Raw genomic sequence first — 16215 nt, 5'->3', positions numbered from 1 at the left:
AGTTACACCTCGCTGGTTACATTGTACTATTCTACAGACTGCACTTTGCGCAGTAGTCTGGCCGTTCCATATGCCAGACAGACTCTCATAGCTATTTATGGAATGAAACAAAAAGGATGTCGGAGGATGCGACCTATAGAAATTCATTCCCATGAAAGAATGCTTTTCTGCTAATCAAGGATCATGCTGACGATGCGTACTAATTTTTGCTTTCCATTTCAAATTACTATTTTCACTGTCACGTCACATATTCTATTAATATGGATACCTATATAAATACCAAGCAATTTCATAAATTAACACGTAGACAGAAATAACAATTACAAAATACTTTAGACCTCTGGTTAAAATATGGACAACGCGAACGTCAAAAGATTTCCTTCGATTTTTCACGATTCAAAATTTATATACAATTCTTTCCATCGTCCAATCTCGTGATTAAAACGTTTCGGATGGCTTAAAACGGTAAAAACGACAAAAGGTTAATAAACAAGAGTTTGTTCGTCAAAAACGATCGGTCCAACTGAATTTCAAATCCATACAATTGGAAAATAAATTTGACATCGAAAAATATGTAAACGGGAAATCAGCTCGTTAACAACTTCATGACACAATAAAATTTTTGCAAACGAGTCACGTTGTCAACAAAACGGAGAAATATATTCGCCAAATAAATTCAATAAATGTTTAATAAGCCAACGATCGTCGATGCTACAAAATTCACGGTTTTAAATACGGTTCGAGCAAACAAAGAACAGTGCACCCATAAGTACCGGCTTCCTACTCCAAAAGAATTGTTCTGAAATTGCCCTGGGAATCGAAATCTCCGCAAACAATCGGAAACAAATTCCCCTCGGTATTCGTAGCAATTCATACCGACGTAATTATCCTGGGACGCGACACGATTCAATTTTCCGCTTAATTAACGCAAGCGTTAATACCCGAAAATCCAAGTTCCGCGATACTTTCGATCGTTCGGTTCGATTAAACTTTTCCCAAGCATGGGGTGAGTAGCGATTTATCGCGTTTCCCTCTCGTAAGACGTTATTATGCGAATGTTGAAGTTAAAACGTTATCCATCCTGCTTCCATGAAGCAAGTGAAAAAGAAACAAGCAACGAGAGAGAGAGAGAGAGAGAGAGAGAGAGAGAAAGAGACAGAAAGAAGACGAACAAAATTTGCGTAAAAGAAAAAGAACGAAAACGAACTTGGTCTAGGCTGATCCGTTCTTTTTCCAAGCTGATTCGCGACTCACCCCCGTCGACGAATAGCTTGAGAGAGCCCTTGAAAACGACTGCAGGGCAAGTAAAGCGGAAGAGGCAATTAATTAATCCGGCGGAAAGTATGCCGAAGAAGTTTCAGCACGTCCCAGGCCCCTGTTTCCTTCGCGAAACAATGGAGATTGCAAGTGTACCCTCGAGTAAGTGAGAAAAAGCGAGACAAGGATAGAGAAAAGGGTTAGGGAATACTCGACTCGATTCCCGGTAACGAAGCGCGCCAGTCCTCGTGGCCGTTCCTCCGCGTTGTCGGGCGTTGCATTTGCATAAAGTTGGGAAACTTTTCGAATAAACACGAGATACCAGAAACGGCACACGAACCGGGATCTGCAGTTGGCGCAACTTTTCTCCATTTCCGCCTAGTTGCAACGCGTCTCATCGACGTCGCCGCTTCGACGATTTCTACTGGGAAACTTTTTCGCAAAATTCGGTCAACGTTTCGGAAAAATATGTAACCTCGCGGAAATTTCTTGATCGCGACGAGTTGGACAGGGAGATGGTGGACAAGATTATGGTTCGTTTGGGGTTCGTAAGAAGTTTCCGGCTGCTTTGGCCAAATTTTCTTGAATCTTCGTTACGTTCGTTACGTAGTTCGAGAGATACTTTTGGGCTGCTACAGACTATTCGATGGAGGAAGTGCAGCAGCAGTATGGTTTTCGCAGATTGTTTCCGATAGTGTAGTTACATATAGAGCGTTTCTTTCAAGTGCAAAGAATGGAATGCTTCGTGCGAAACTGAAGCAAACGAGATACGTGATATGTACGTGATACGAGAAGGAGGAAGATCATTGTGTGCAATGGCAAACTTCCCTGCATGAGGAGCAGTGGAGAAGATTTCAAAATTAAGCTAATTTTTCAGGATGGTCTTCTACAGGGTGATTCAAACCTCAACCGACTTTACCAACTTGTTCGAGAGGATGTTTCGAGCAAAGAATGTTATATTCCCTATACATAGATTTATCTCCGTTTACGAGATACGAAAGGGAAAGTAGTATAAACCGCAAACAATCAGATTTGTTCAAGCCGCTTCACTTTTAACGATGATAATAATAATTATTCTAAACTATATTTCACACTGATTTATACTGGTATCCTGTACATATCCTTTCGTTCATAATATCATAATTCAACCGTTTGTGATTAGTTTCTGGCGAGAGTAACATCGTACTCCACAATTGAGAATAAACAAGGATCGATACTATTGATTTTAAGTACTCAGTTTTCGGCTGGTAACAAATTATTCATCTTATTGCTCTAATTCATAGATAGATTTGTACCAAACGAAATGTACGTAAATCACATCAAAAACCATTGGTAAAAGGTACATCTTCAGCCGTGAGAACCACGGTCGAATGCCTTCTCTTCTGCATAGCTGCACATCGGTCCGAGATATATGGCCAGCAGCGAAAGAATAATACGGCTGCCAATGTTAACTGATTCTATATGAGCCGGAGAATTTTCCTGGCCACGATAATGATGTTTCATGCGAGGAGAAACACGGCCCTTCCGGGAGCCATGCTACGTCCATGGGGGAACGATGCACTATTTAGATAAGCCAGACTGCAATCGGCTATGGTGACAGGGAAATAACGCGAACCAACACCGTGAACATCCATGGAGCAATTAACGTTATCTCGTTCTTTTCTTGTGATCTTCGTGTCCAATTCATATTTTAGATTTCTACTCTTATTCGTACGAGGCTCGTAATACCATATTTCTAATTATTATCATTTCTCTATGATAAAATAGATTAATTTCTACGTAAGAAGGTGTTGCACGACGTAAACGGCTATTAAGAAAATTGAATTACTTTTAGTAAAAACGGAGAAAGCTTTAATAGACTGATATCTCTGGCCGTTATTCAGACTGCGAGCAAATGAGCTTTCAACGTAATAACGTAGGAGGCTATTTAATCATTAACAAATATTTAACTATAGCCTTAAGACAACAGCAATTTCATCAGCCGGAGATTCTTCGTAAATGAAGCTATTAATGCTCCAAGTTACCGAACCTTGGAAACTTGAAGAAGAGACTGTTTTAGCTTTATGGAATTCCAAATCCAACAAACGGCTCAACAGTTAAACGAACTTAAGAAGAGTTAATGTTACACGAGGAATTCACAGTGCCCACAATTACAGTACAAATACAAGAAATATTACCTCTTCTTACGTTTTCTTAAACTCTGGTAATTAAGAAACTTTACATTTCAGCAACTGGTTAATACAAATTCGAACGTTTCTTTGCGAGATAAATTTGGAGAAGTTCGTTGGAAAAGATGCCATCTTTCTCAAAACTCATAGTTCGGAACTTTATTTGATAAACTAAACTAAACGAATAACTGAAAAGGTAATTTTTATGTAGTTTAGAATACACTTTATGTAACACCGTACGCTAAAGCAGACCGATGAATTCATTACGGTAAACTAATGCGCTAAATTATGCCCCTATTACTTCACACAAACGTTCACAAAATAAATATGAAGTAGCTTAACTCCGCGAAACACGAGCTTCCGTAACGGTAACTCAGAAAACCTCCCAATTAACCATTTTCATTCTCCTAATTAAAAAGGACGAAGTAGAATTACGTGCGAGGTTACAGAAAGCCCGATTAAAATCTCGCACCCGTTTCAACCGACAAAGCTAAACGAATAAACACGGTTGAGGATGCACGGAACATCCGAGTCCGAAAAAACAGGCGGAAAGTCACGTCACCCTCGTAACACGGCATCCCTTCTGTCCGTGCGCAAACCTTCGCGGAAATTTTCCTCTCGTTACAGAAAATTTCGTTTACCGGTAAAAAGTTGCTTGGGCACGCTCGAAACCGTCGGCATTTGTTATTCGACGTTTTAATGAAATACATGGCAAGAATTTAATTAACCCTTGGTCGGTAATGATGAAAGAAGGCGCATATACGGACTACTATGCGTTTAATCTTGTTGCAACGGCCGAGTCAACTCGTTCCTTTTTCTTTTTTCTTTTTCTTTTTCATATTTCTCGCGGTAACTCCTTTGTTTGTAACGTATCCGCGAGAACGCAACCGCGTAACGCTTCGCCACCTGTCCACGAGCCAGCTTTTTTCAGGGTTGAAATACGCTCAGATTTTTTTTTTTTTTTTAATAATACGAGAATAATTGCATGCGAATTTAAATACAAGCTGTTTCTATACGACTGATATAAAGGAAATTATTCTATATAATAATAATAAGGAAGAGGCTAAAGTTTTTTTTCGATTCGAACTCTGTTTTCAGGGGGTAGCGCAGGAAATTGAGTTTGAAAATTCATCGAGCACGCGTGCACTTCGGTAACTATAGACTGTATAATGGTATTACTATTGGATACGAGGGTATTTTAAAGCAAACATAAGTAGAAAGTGTAGAGTAAAAGTTTTTCGTTTCGTTTTCGAAAGAATCGAGTTTGGAAATGTATATATGTACTTTGTTAACTATAGATTGTATAACTGTACTACAACGAGATGTGAGAGCATTCTATGAACAAGGGCTCTACAAATAACCGCAGAATAAAAGTTTTGCTTTTGAGGATTCGTTTCCGAAAAAAATCGAACCTAGGATCCGTTGATAGATTGGTCTGTTTCGAATCCAATTTTATCGAAACCGAGATCCCGATTGAAAAAAATTTTCTTTTATTACTACATATTGTATTATTAATATTAATAACGTAGCGTTGTGAAGAACGTTGTTCGTTATTCTGAAACGACGCACTAGTAAAGAAATCGACACGAGTCGATGCTTCGTTAATTTCGAACGTCTCACACACGGACATGCAAGTTACCGAATGTCCTATTGGTGATAGCACGTGTCGTCGACAAATACTAATATTCCGTATGGTGGGCGTTTCATGTACATATCACGGGAAACAACGACGAAACATACGACTGATTACGGGGACTATCGGAATGTACACACGAATGCACCGCAAGCGTTAAAGTGCAAATGATTACCAATGCACCAGTCAAGTTTATACAAATTCGAGTATTTAACTGTTGACAGCGAAACGATCGTGAAAATTTATCCAACTCAAGTCAGCAAACTACTAGAATTATCACGACGGCCACTATTTCTAACATTGAGCATGAAAATCACTCGAAGAAACGATACTCGTTGCATCGTTCAATGTTTCGTTCTTCCGAAGACCTTTTAAAATATATTTTAACGTTGCGTCAACTTTGCAATTCTTTATTAGATCATATTTTTCGTCAACATTTATACGATCATTTATCAAGTATTTAAATATGAATTTTATTACTCGGGATAATAATAAAATAATTTTATACAAGTTAAGATTGACATGAACCAGAAATTATATTCCTTTCCCAAACGAAACGACTCTTTAAATATTTATTATCGTTGTAATAAATTAAATTTAAATTAAATGTATCGCGAGAATCTCACGATGTTTTCTATTTATTTCCTAGATAAATTTCCCAGGAAAGAAAGACCAAAATCGAGGATAAAAAGCAGGAAACAAAAGACGCTGAAAAGGACCGGAACGGTAACAAATCGGCAAACCCCGTTTATGGAAACAAGCGGGCAGAGGATACTCGTAAAAAGTTGATAAAGATACGAGAAACGTAGCAAGAAGAAAACAGGGGATGGAAGCAGAAAGTAAAAGCATCACGTGGTGCGAAAGACGGCCATATTCGCGAAAAAGTCTCGCGGATTTTTCTTGTTCCTTAAAGCCCGTCACTTTTGACCATGCTGAAATTAAACAGCGAAAATGTTGTCGACGAGAAATGAAAACTGACGCTTACCGCGGAATATCGCGTTTAAATTCCGCTCTACGTACCAAGATTACTTTTGACAGAAACATCGAAACATAAACCGGTCGAAATTGTCAAGCAAATCGAGTCAAGAATATAAAAAAGCTGTCAAGTTAGAGAGAATATTTAATCTTGCAAAAATATGTCGAAATACATGTGGAAATATTTCATGAAAAAGCGTTTCACATTCCTTAATTTCTTTAAAAGTTATCGAATACTTGTTCCATTCCAAAAATCAAAATGGATAGGTATTTAGCGTTCTTTTCAGTACAGAATACTTTTAAGAATATTATCAAATAACCCATAAAAAATCGTGCAATTAAAAACGGACAGTTTCATAAATGTTCCACTTGCTTTTAAAAGCCCTCAACGATCTCGTCACTTTTTCGAACATACACTGAAAAATTTACGCCTGTCGCAATCACACTTTGGATAAAAAAGAAAGCTATCTTCGATAACTTTGTACACACTCTCGATCAATTGAAAGAACCATCGTGGCTATATATATATAGCCATCTATAATAATAGCCATCCTATTTCCAGCCTGAAACCAGCAAGCACGCTTCGCTCGAACATTCTCATTGTCGCTGTTCGGCCATCAACAATTTCCCATCAAACCCGCATTTACACCTCCAATCTGAAAGGCAGGATCCTTTTTAATAGCCTGGGCTCTGGCTGTTCGAAGAAGAAAAACCCAATTTTGCCGATGAAGTCGGCCCATCCCCGGCCGCGATTCTCTTACCCTTTGTTCCCGACTGAATGGTAGGCTCGATATCAATTGAAACGTTCCAGAGGAAACGGCTCCATCGGCTCGACCAACAGAAAATTTTTAATGAAAGTCGCCTACCCGAAGGTAAGAACGGAGAGAAAAGGGAGAGAACGCGTGGAAACTTCTACGAGAAAGATAAAACCGGTGGATTCGTTGGGGAAAAGAAAAGTCGAAAAGAGGAAAAGAGGCAGAGTGGCGGTGGCAGAGGGAAAGCGAGCCAGGGTAATCTCTGACATCTTGTTACAGCTCGGCACAAGAAAGAGGAAGCCTCGGGGATGGAGGGGTGCCGAGACCTCTTCGTGGCTGCGTTCAATTAAAGCGTCACCTCGCGCAGGAAACTTTTATATGAATGGTTTTCATTACGTCGCGGACTTATTAAAGCCGTCTTCGCGCGAGCATTAATATCCCTCATCCAGACGAGTTTTGTTATCAGGCCACCCCTTCGTTCAACCGTCCGTGCTCCTTGCTGGGAGCCAGGACGATTCTATCAGCCGTGGAGCCAACGAGCACGATGGACATTACTCGACCCGGTCACGTGCGAATTAATGGACTGATTATTTGATTCATTGAAACGAGAGAAATGGTAAATGGTTTGGAAGTAAGCGGGTATCGATACTTTGCATTAAAACGATGCATCGAGACTTTGGTATTATTTGATGTAACGTAAGTGGAAGAAATTGTTAGCGATTAATCATGGAATAATTAACGGATCGTTGGTTTTCCTTTATTTTTCTATAGGTTCAACGAAAAAAGAAAAATATAAGAGCGTGTAAAATAAGAGCCTGGAAAATAGAAGAGAATTATAATTTTTTTGCTACTTAAATTCACTCACCGATACTGCTTATAGAAATGTACACAGCGGTTGGTTGGTAAATCCTTACTTAAGTGAAAAGTATTGTCTCGTAAACTCCCACTGAACAACACGTTATCCTGGAACAGCAAAAAATACAATTCGTTGTACTAATATAATACATTTGTTTATGCTTAACTAAGTAGAAAATCTATGATATCCATAAATTAACAGTATGGTATAAGGAAACATGTATAATAATATCAGTCATAAATCACGGGATATAATATAACACGTTCGTGTAGCTATAACAACCGACAGATGGATGTTGTCAGAAACGAACCGCTTAGATCCGAAAATAAAGCATCCTTATCCACACTCGTAGCGCGATAAAATCATAAAACGTCCAACGCTATTTCATTTCTAAGATTTAAACGGTCATAAATTATCATAGATAAAATATCTGCCGGCGTAACTCGCCTACGGAATACGCAGCAATATCCTGTAATCTTGCGTTCGCGAGCATGTACGTTTAATCTTGAATGGCGATCGTTTATGCTACGCACGAACACTTTACTACTTCCCCATTCCAATAACGATTCTCGACAAAAGAACTGCATAAATACAGAAAAATTGTTTCAGGCACGTGGACAATTTTTCGTTTCAAAATCCCTAAACTGCCTAACGATATAACCAAATCGTTGGGTTCTATCCAAAGTCTACCGAAGCTTTTTTAATTCCTCGGATCTACAACGCTGTATCTGAAACTGTAGACTGTTAACTGTGCTACGTTGCTAATCGCCCGCGCTGCTGAAGCAACGTTAAACGCGTATACAAAGGAAAGAAAAAGTTTTTTGTTGTCCTACGATATTTTTCTTTCTGTGACTTGTCGATGCTCATCGCCACATTTCGGCGAACCAATTTTCATCATTTTTATCAAGTTCCGTTTATACTACGAATCATTTTCTTAAAAGTTGACTGCAGCCTATGTTACGATAAAAGGACCTTGGAGTTGTCGACGCTGCACGAAACTACCTCCGCTTGGTGCGCGTGTACGTAAAACAAATTTTGTGTACGAAAACAGCGACAAGCTAGCAAACAAGCTAGGTACACTATTCCAGGCACTCTATTCGCCCTCGATCCCTTAAGAAAAGCTCAACGACGGAACCCAATTCATCCCCGAAAATAACACGCAGCAGCCACGTAGCCGACTAGCCTAGATCGCGAGAAAGCAGCCCTGTAAACGAAAGCACGACTTTTAACGTGACGGATTAATTTTTAAGCGTATAAATAACTCTCTCACGGGGGAAAAGGGACTTTAGGTCGAGCGTGGCTGAACAATGGCGTCTGCTGCTCAGCTGCCGGAAAAGAGGCTTTTGAATCCAGCGTACGGATATTAAACGTCGTTGGACGACGAAGCCAGTGAAAACCCGAAACTCTGACCGAGCTTCGCGGTGTAACAACGTGAAAGCCATAGGACGAGGAGAAAGGGTGATGAGAGAAAGAGGATGTACGTACGTCTACGGGAATTATGATCGTACGGAAGTAATTCCGCCTAGCGGCGTAACCTTCTTGATTTCGCCCAGTGCTCCACGTTTCTACAGTTTCTTCGCTCGTATAACGAAGAATGGAACAACCGAGTCTCATCCTTCGAGTACGACCAACGTAACGGCAGTTTCGCGTGGCATCGTGTACAATGCATGTGCATGAGCTCGCTTGTAATTTCACGCCGGTGCAAACTGTTCGATCGCAGGAAAGGAGAGGAAATAGCAGCGACGAGGTGAATGTCGATGCGAGACGCGAGTTTTGAGTAATTGACCGAGATTCAGGGTGATTACAGTATTGGCAGAGGGTAGAGATACGACCAGAGGCCACATTCTCGATAAAGACACGACTTATAGTCTCTTTCGCGTTCATACTTTCGTTACAACTAGATTATTACATATACATATACTTAATCTTACGTATTTTGTTTAGTATTGGAATATATTCTTTTTACCTTCGAAATATATCGTTCAAACAACTATGCGAGGCTTTCGTCGGGAAAGCTTACAGCACGACGATCGCCTGGAAGGCTATTTTTGACATGTTACGAACTTGGTATTTCCAAAAGGTAATTTTGAGTCATATTGTAATAAATTATTGTAAAAGAGATAAGGTTGCCGAGGTTTCTGAACTGGAGGGATATGGTAACCTTCCTGGCAAACCGAACACCTTACGTTAGTTCAAGTAGTTCAAGTAGTCGAATGTTCGGCGATAAAAGTGGCATCAGAGATACTCGACTGGAAGGAAACGATCGCGGCGTCGTATTGGAGAGGCGAGCCCGTGTTCAGCGTCATAACAAGGCGGAAACGAGAACGGTTCTCCTTTCTCCATTGCGTTGCTAATGCACTAAAGCTCGCTGGGATGCAACGACGATGTACCGTGTTGGTGTAACGCGAGAAGTATGTAAATTAGCAGATAGAAGGCGAGCAATAAGTTAGAAAGTGAAGGTAAGTCGTGAACGCGAAATCACGTGTTTGGTTTTTGTTCTTCGCGCCGAGACGAAGAGAAATGCTAATTATAACGTGTCATGGCTTCTAATGACGATGTAAATTTCGCTCTTTACGAAGATCGATCTACATTCGACCAAATATAAATTATCAGTTCCTAAATCCCACTCTGTTTCGTAAATTTCATTACGCGTATTTATCCAGCATTTTTAAATAGAATTTTTTGCTAAAAAAAAAATTAATACGAACCTGAATATCGATAACAAATCTCTTTGTTCGCTTACTACGAAATAAAAAACTGTTGAACCTGTGAAAATTCTGTATGGAGTATCGAATGTATCAAAATTTGAGCGAAAGAGAGAATAGTTTTGTTAGATACCAATCCAATATTTGTTTCTTTGTACTATGTGTGAAATAAATTATTCAAGGAGACTGGAGTATAACTGTTGCAACCGAATTCATTCGATATAAAAAATGTATCTGTAGAACCGATCAATCTACGTTCCATAAAATATGATACCACGAAATTCTACACATTAGTAATTGTCTCCGAGCAAATGAAATTGATACCTCAGCGACGTTTGCACAATTAATGAAAACAGTAAAACAGACGTAAAATCTTTGATAATTAAAAATGAAAAGGCCACGATCTCTTAATTTAACCAGTTCATTCAAATGAAAATACGTTCGAAATTTTAAACTACCATCAGTTTTCATTACTTCTACCGCGAGTATTACGGAAACCAGAATAGATCCAACATAAACGATAGAGGTTCTTTGTAAAAAGAAGAAGAAAATGTTAGAGTCTAAAAAAATCACGTGTTGCAGAAAAAGAAAAAACAATTCCTTAGAAGTGATTCGTTGAAAAATCCGAAAACTTGGAAATCCGAGACGTCTCGCGTCTTAACTTTCTCCCCGCGATTCCCAAAGTTTCCTTTCCCAAAAGCTTTCAAGAAAGACCAACGCTTTCGAAGATCGCTGTAGACCGATAAAAATCCCAAGACAGCACGGAGGAGCTTGAAAACACGCGAAGAAACGAAGAAACCTACGGATTCACCGAACAATGCCGCTACGTTAATGCGTCTGTAAGCGATAGCGTTATAGCCGTTAATGCGAACAACGAACAACCGGTGTACCAAGCAAGAAAATGGTCCTTGGAAAACACAACTTCTTAAAACAGCGTAGTGTCGTATTACACGGTGTTCGCGCATGAAGTAACACAGAAACGAGGCCGGTTATTCTATCCGGCCCTTGGAATCGTTACAAGCATTCGTTGCGACTGAATTACACATACGCGGGCCATACTTTTTTTACCGGCGTCTCTTTTGCACGTGGAGAGAAGTCGCATGTGAAATTTCAAAGGGGAACTATAAGGCTTTGTGCGCGCGCTAGACAAGTCGCGTAAAATAAAAAATTCTTCATTTTCCATTATGATTCTTTTTGCTCGAGAACTGTCTAGTAAACCCGCAGCATCGCGGTGAAATGTATCCAAAAGTGAATTTTCAGGTCTATCGGATATTTTGGGTTTTCAGTGGAGACGCGAGTACGATACGGACGATTCTAGAGAATGCGATCCGAGAGATAAAAGAAATTACACAGTGTCGAATATTACAAGAGAATATACAATTATCGAACTTTACATAATTTTCTTGAAACCCTTCGAATTAAAAATGAGCAAGTATTTATTTGGAAGCTAAATCCTATTATCAATTTTATCAGCTTTCTTCCATCATACGCAAAATTTTTATTCACCCAGCACGTCTTTTTTTCTTTTTTTCATTTATTTAAATACACGGAAAAAATCCAATTCCCTCAAACTGCGGCATACAAACCCACGATAGTTGCAGTTGTAATTACGAACACGGAGAAAAGGTCCCACTCCAATGCTTCGGCCAAACAATCCCAAATCAGTAAAAATACAAAAAAAAAAGATAGAAAAGGAGACAGAAGCAAGAAAGACGAGAGAAAAGACAATGAAAACAAGGACGGCGAGAGAAATAGCGAGGCAAAATAGTTTGTCAAAAATGAGTCGAATTCCGCGGCATCGATGTCACGCGGTTGTTTGTCGATTTTTCTCCCCCGTCCCGCCGCTCTGTATGGTTTTTTTTTAAACCTGAACGCTTCTCACTCTTCCTTTCAACCTGATACACCGCAATTCTCTTTTGCCTCGTGGATCGCGGGCGCGCGTTTCAAAGCGGATTTTGCGGAGCGTGACGGCGTTCGAACGTGATCCTAGCAATTTGTCGCTGCGGCGCATTCATCGCTGCGAATCAAACCGATTAACGGCGGAACCAGCAGTCGTTGTATTCGGTGGCCGACCCTCGATCCGCCAAACCGTTTCCGCGCTAACGATGTACAGCCTAGCTTTTTCCCTTCTCCAGCTTTTCCGTGTCCATTCGGAGACGTTTTCAGATAAATTTCGATCGAGAAACTCAGGCATGAAAGGGCAAAGGTGAAAGCTAAGGATTAACTATCTGCATTTTATTGGCCTCGATCCATAGCTAGGCTCTAAAAGTCGAGAGCCGACGAGTCTGCTACAAACGTTCGAATTCGTTCCGACAGAAACCTCGAACGAAAGGGATCGACCGTGGAAAATCCCCTTCCGCGCTCTTTCCAAGTGATTTCGCTAATACTATTTGCGAGTTCATCGGTACTTTGCCCGATGGAGAAATCTTGACTGTGACTTTTTAAAGGTGGGAGAGGAATAAGGGGGGGGGGGGGAGAAAAGGATCCATACGAACGAAACGGAATTATTTTTTCACGACTGCGAGAGCAGGTTTTGATTTCGATGGGGTATTTGACGGATTTTCTGGCGAGGAAAAATATTGCCGAGGTTCTGACGGATATCCCCGATGAAATGTGTTTATGGAGGTTTGAAAGATTGGTTTTGCCGAGCGGATTGCAGCATTTTTTTTTAAGCAAATGGGTTCCTTTCGGATTTTACGCGTGGGTATGTTGTTTCATATTCGAATTCTGCTCGAATTCCAATCAATTTCCAAGAATAAAATGTTAATCACACCACTCGATACATTTCTTAACAACATAATAGATTTACAAAGCGTGCCTATCGCTTCTGCTGTGAGAAATATCCATCGATTATTCGCAGCCAATAACTACCGAGGAACACGTTCATACTTGCAATTACTTTGTCTACCTTTACGTAACCGTTGCACTGCCTCTTGCGTTTACTCGTCCACATGATTCAAATCGTTAAATTCTGCTTGCAAATTACACAACAGAAACCTTTGGTTCGTTGACATTTACACTGACTCGACGGACAAAGCGATTTTTCCAATCGTCGCTTAAGAAACGATCATAAATCGAAGAAGGAAAAGGAGAAACTTAAAACAAACACGGTTCTCTTCGAATCTTTCACTTCTTTTTTTCCTTCGCTCTCTTGCGACATGGAATTACACGTTCGCTGATCGAACGCATTTACAAGCGGCGAACAACGCCGTGAAAGAGCAAACGAACGGATCTCTTAATCAAACTCGAGCGTAAATTACCAGCTCTTGACGTTTATTTCGGCTGCATTATTAACATTGCACTAGCTGTTTGGATATTTGCATGCAAAAAGCCGATTCGTTTGATACCTATCCAATGTAATTTCCGTACAAGTAGGCACTTTAGCCGCAATACCACACCGTTATTTGTCGTCATTCGAAATTGAAAATCGGCAAATTAGACCCGGTTTAGTAAAATAGAAGCTTCCCCCACGATTCAATTATCGAAATCTTCTTCCGATGTTTGATAAAGTTATTTATTTAGAGTTTCCGACGTCTAATCTCGTTGATCGTCTAAACAAGTGATTTCAGCGGCGATCCTTTCATTTATAAATATGCCAAACTTCTCTGTACTCGCGAAAGTACCATATGGTATTTTCTTTCTCTTTTGAAAAATTATTATATGCAACAGAAAATGATTTTATTCCGCAAAAGTAATTATTATACTCTTTAATATCCCACTGGTCGATTGAATTGCGTAAAACGATAACTCCTGCCTCTTTCGGATGGACGAATAACCACTAGATTTATCCATACGATTTCATAAAAAATCGTGTATCGACTATCCACGCGTTATTGACCCTGCCCCAAAGCTGAGAACCATCTTTTATGCCTAACGACGAAAGATATACGCTCGAGTCTACTAGAACACGACACGTTCGGTCCATCGTCGATCTTCCTCCCCCGTTTCTCGAATCTGCGTTTACATGGTTAACCCATTAGGCTAATCCCGCTTGTAAATTCAGCCAGAGAACCGTAGCAACTGCATTTTTTCGACAACCATCGTTTCGCATTCCGATTCATCTCGATCGACCGTTCGAAATACGGGCAATTAAAAAGTTAGAGTATGAAAAGTACGAAAGACGTTTCCCTAAGTGAACGAGTGACAAAAATTGAAATTCACGAGGTGAACGATGAATGCACAATACGATTGATAATGTAAAACTACGACAAGAGATTCGATAAAACAAAGATGATTAGTAAATTTGAAAATTGTGAAATATCTAAAATAGTGAAATTTTTACATACCGAAATTTAATAATCTCTTTTCTTTGGCAAGTGATTTTCTTAGTTTGTGCGGATATTAATTATAACTGGAACTTAAAAACAGGCGCATCGATTTGCCCTCAATTTCATCTATTTTTAAATAAACGATCGGTCAACGAGGAACACGCCATTCGCTTTTCACGCCATCTTTTGCGTGCTCTCGACCTTAATTCTTACGATGCAATGTGCATCACAGTCAAAGGAAGCTTTTTAACCAGTATTGTAAAGAGTTTCCCTTCGCCGGAGATAGAGACGAGGATTTAACATCCGTCGAAGGCCTGCCTTCTCTGCCACGCAATTAGGTTTTAAATTTTTAGTTTATACAATGTCGAAGTCGAACAGAACTTGATAGGATTTCTTTGCAACCAGTTCGCAGAACGCTCGATATTCCAATTTCCTTGTTAATAATCTGACTTGTCTGTGCCTTTTCAAAGTGACGTGATATTTTTGCCGATAGTCTTTTATTTTTCTTTCAAAAATATCTTAATTGAAAAAAATTCACAATAAAAATGAAACCTTTGAAAATAGTGGCGAGAGCGTATTACTGAGAGTAATTGGCGACAAAGAGCGCGAGAAGTAGCGTTTAAAATGAAAGTAGGCCACCTACCATTATTCACTTGATGCAAATAGGAAAAGTAAAGAAAATGAACAAATGGGCTTCGCACGAGTTAAGCGACACGCAGTAGCCGAAATGGATGTACATAGCCTCTTCGTTATTTCAGACGAATAAGCAGGCCGAATTAGAATATGAAATTTTATCTCATTCCTTCAACCTTCCACTTACGAATTTCTTCAAACGCCTAAACAATTCTCCAATGAACGAATTACCTCGTAATAGAGATACAGTGAGAAACAGCACTGTCGAACATTTTTTAATCCTTCGTTTGAATAAATTCAAAGTGCGAAATTGTACAAAATGCGCACAATATGAAACGGTATATAAAGTGTCCAACGTATAGCGCTTGCCATAATACACGATGTGTAGGTAAAATAATTTCCTAGCGAGCGTTATGAGATTGGTTTTCCAGAAACAATCGCGTAGCTATTGCGCTTCGCGCTTGCACTTTGCATTTGCACATTACACTCGCGCTTTACACTTGCGCTTCACACTTGCACTTTGCGCCAACGTTTCGCTGACATCCTACTGCGATGCTACATTTTTAATTATATCCGCGGAAGTATGAGTTTGCATAAAAATCCATACTCCACTCACGGACCACTCGAAGAATTTCGCGGACTATAGTCTTTAAATTTAACCTTCTTACGAGAGACCCGGTAAACGCGGTGTTACACAGACATACTTCCGTGGAAACGACGGAACGCCGATAAGGGACGAGGTGAAACGAAAGTGTCGTTATTATTAAATAAAGTGTGGCGTAAGAGGCGGCTGGGCTAGTCGCCGGCTATCATGGAGGACAAGGAAGAGGGATCATGCATAATTCAGCGAAAACTTGGCTCCCCTGACGGGATAGTAGACGAACAGCCCGTGGTATCGGTGCATCACGACGCGTAGAATAACGGCACTCTGTCCTTTGCCTCCCGCCACGAGCTGTCTACCCGCC

The 16215-nt window shown here is 40.0% G+C and overlaps 1 protein-coding gene across 8 annotated transcripts in view; it reads right to left on the bottom strand.

The window, feature by feature from the left end:
- Pgant9 (polypeptide N-acetylgalactosaminyltransferase 9) overlaps positions 1–16215 on the bottom strand; it is a 293850-nt gene that overhangs the window by 108954 nt on the left and 168681 nt on the right. For all 8 annotated transcript variants that reach the window (XM_076622866.1, XM_076622863.1, XM_076622864.1 and 5 more), the window contains one exon: positions 7654–7751. The gene's annotated coding sequence lies outside the window, so the exon portion shown is untranslated. The remainder of the gene's footprint in view (positions 1–7653; positions 7752–16215) is intronic.

This window comes from Bombus vancouverensis, chromosome 11 (genome assembly GCF_051014615.1).
Source record: "Bombus vancouverensis nearcticus chromosome 11, iyBomVanc1_principal, whole genome shotgun sequence".
In the NCBI taxonomy this organism is placed as follows: domain Eukaryota; kingdom Metazoa; phylum Arthropoda; class Insecta; order Hymenoptera; family Apidae; genus Bombus; species Bombus vancouverensis.
The sequence above is the reverse complement of the archived record's forward strand: the minus strand, read 5'-3'. Positions and strand labels throughout refer to the sequence as shown.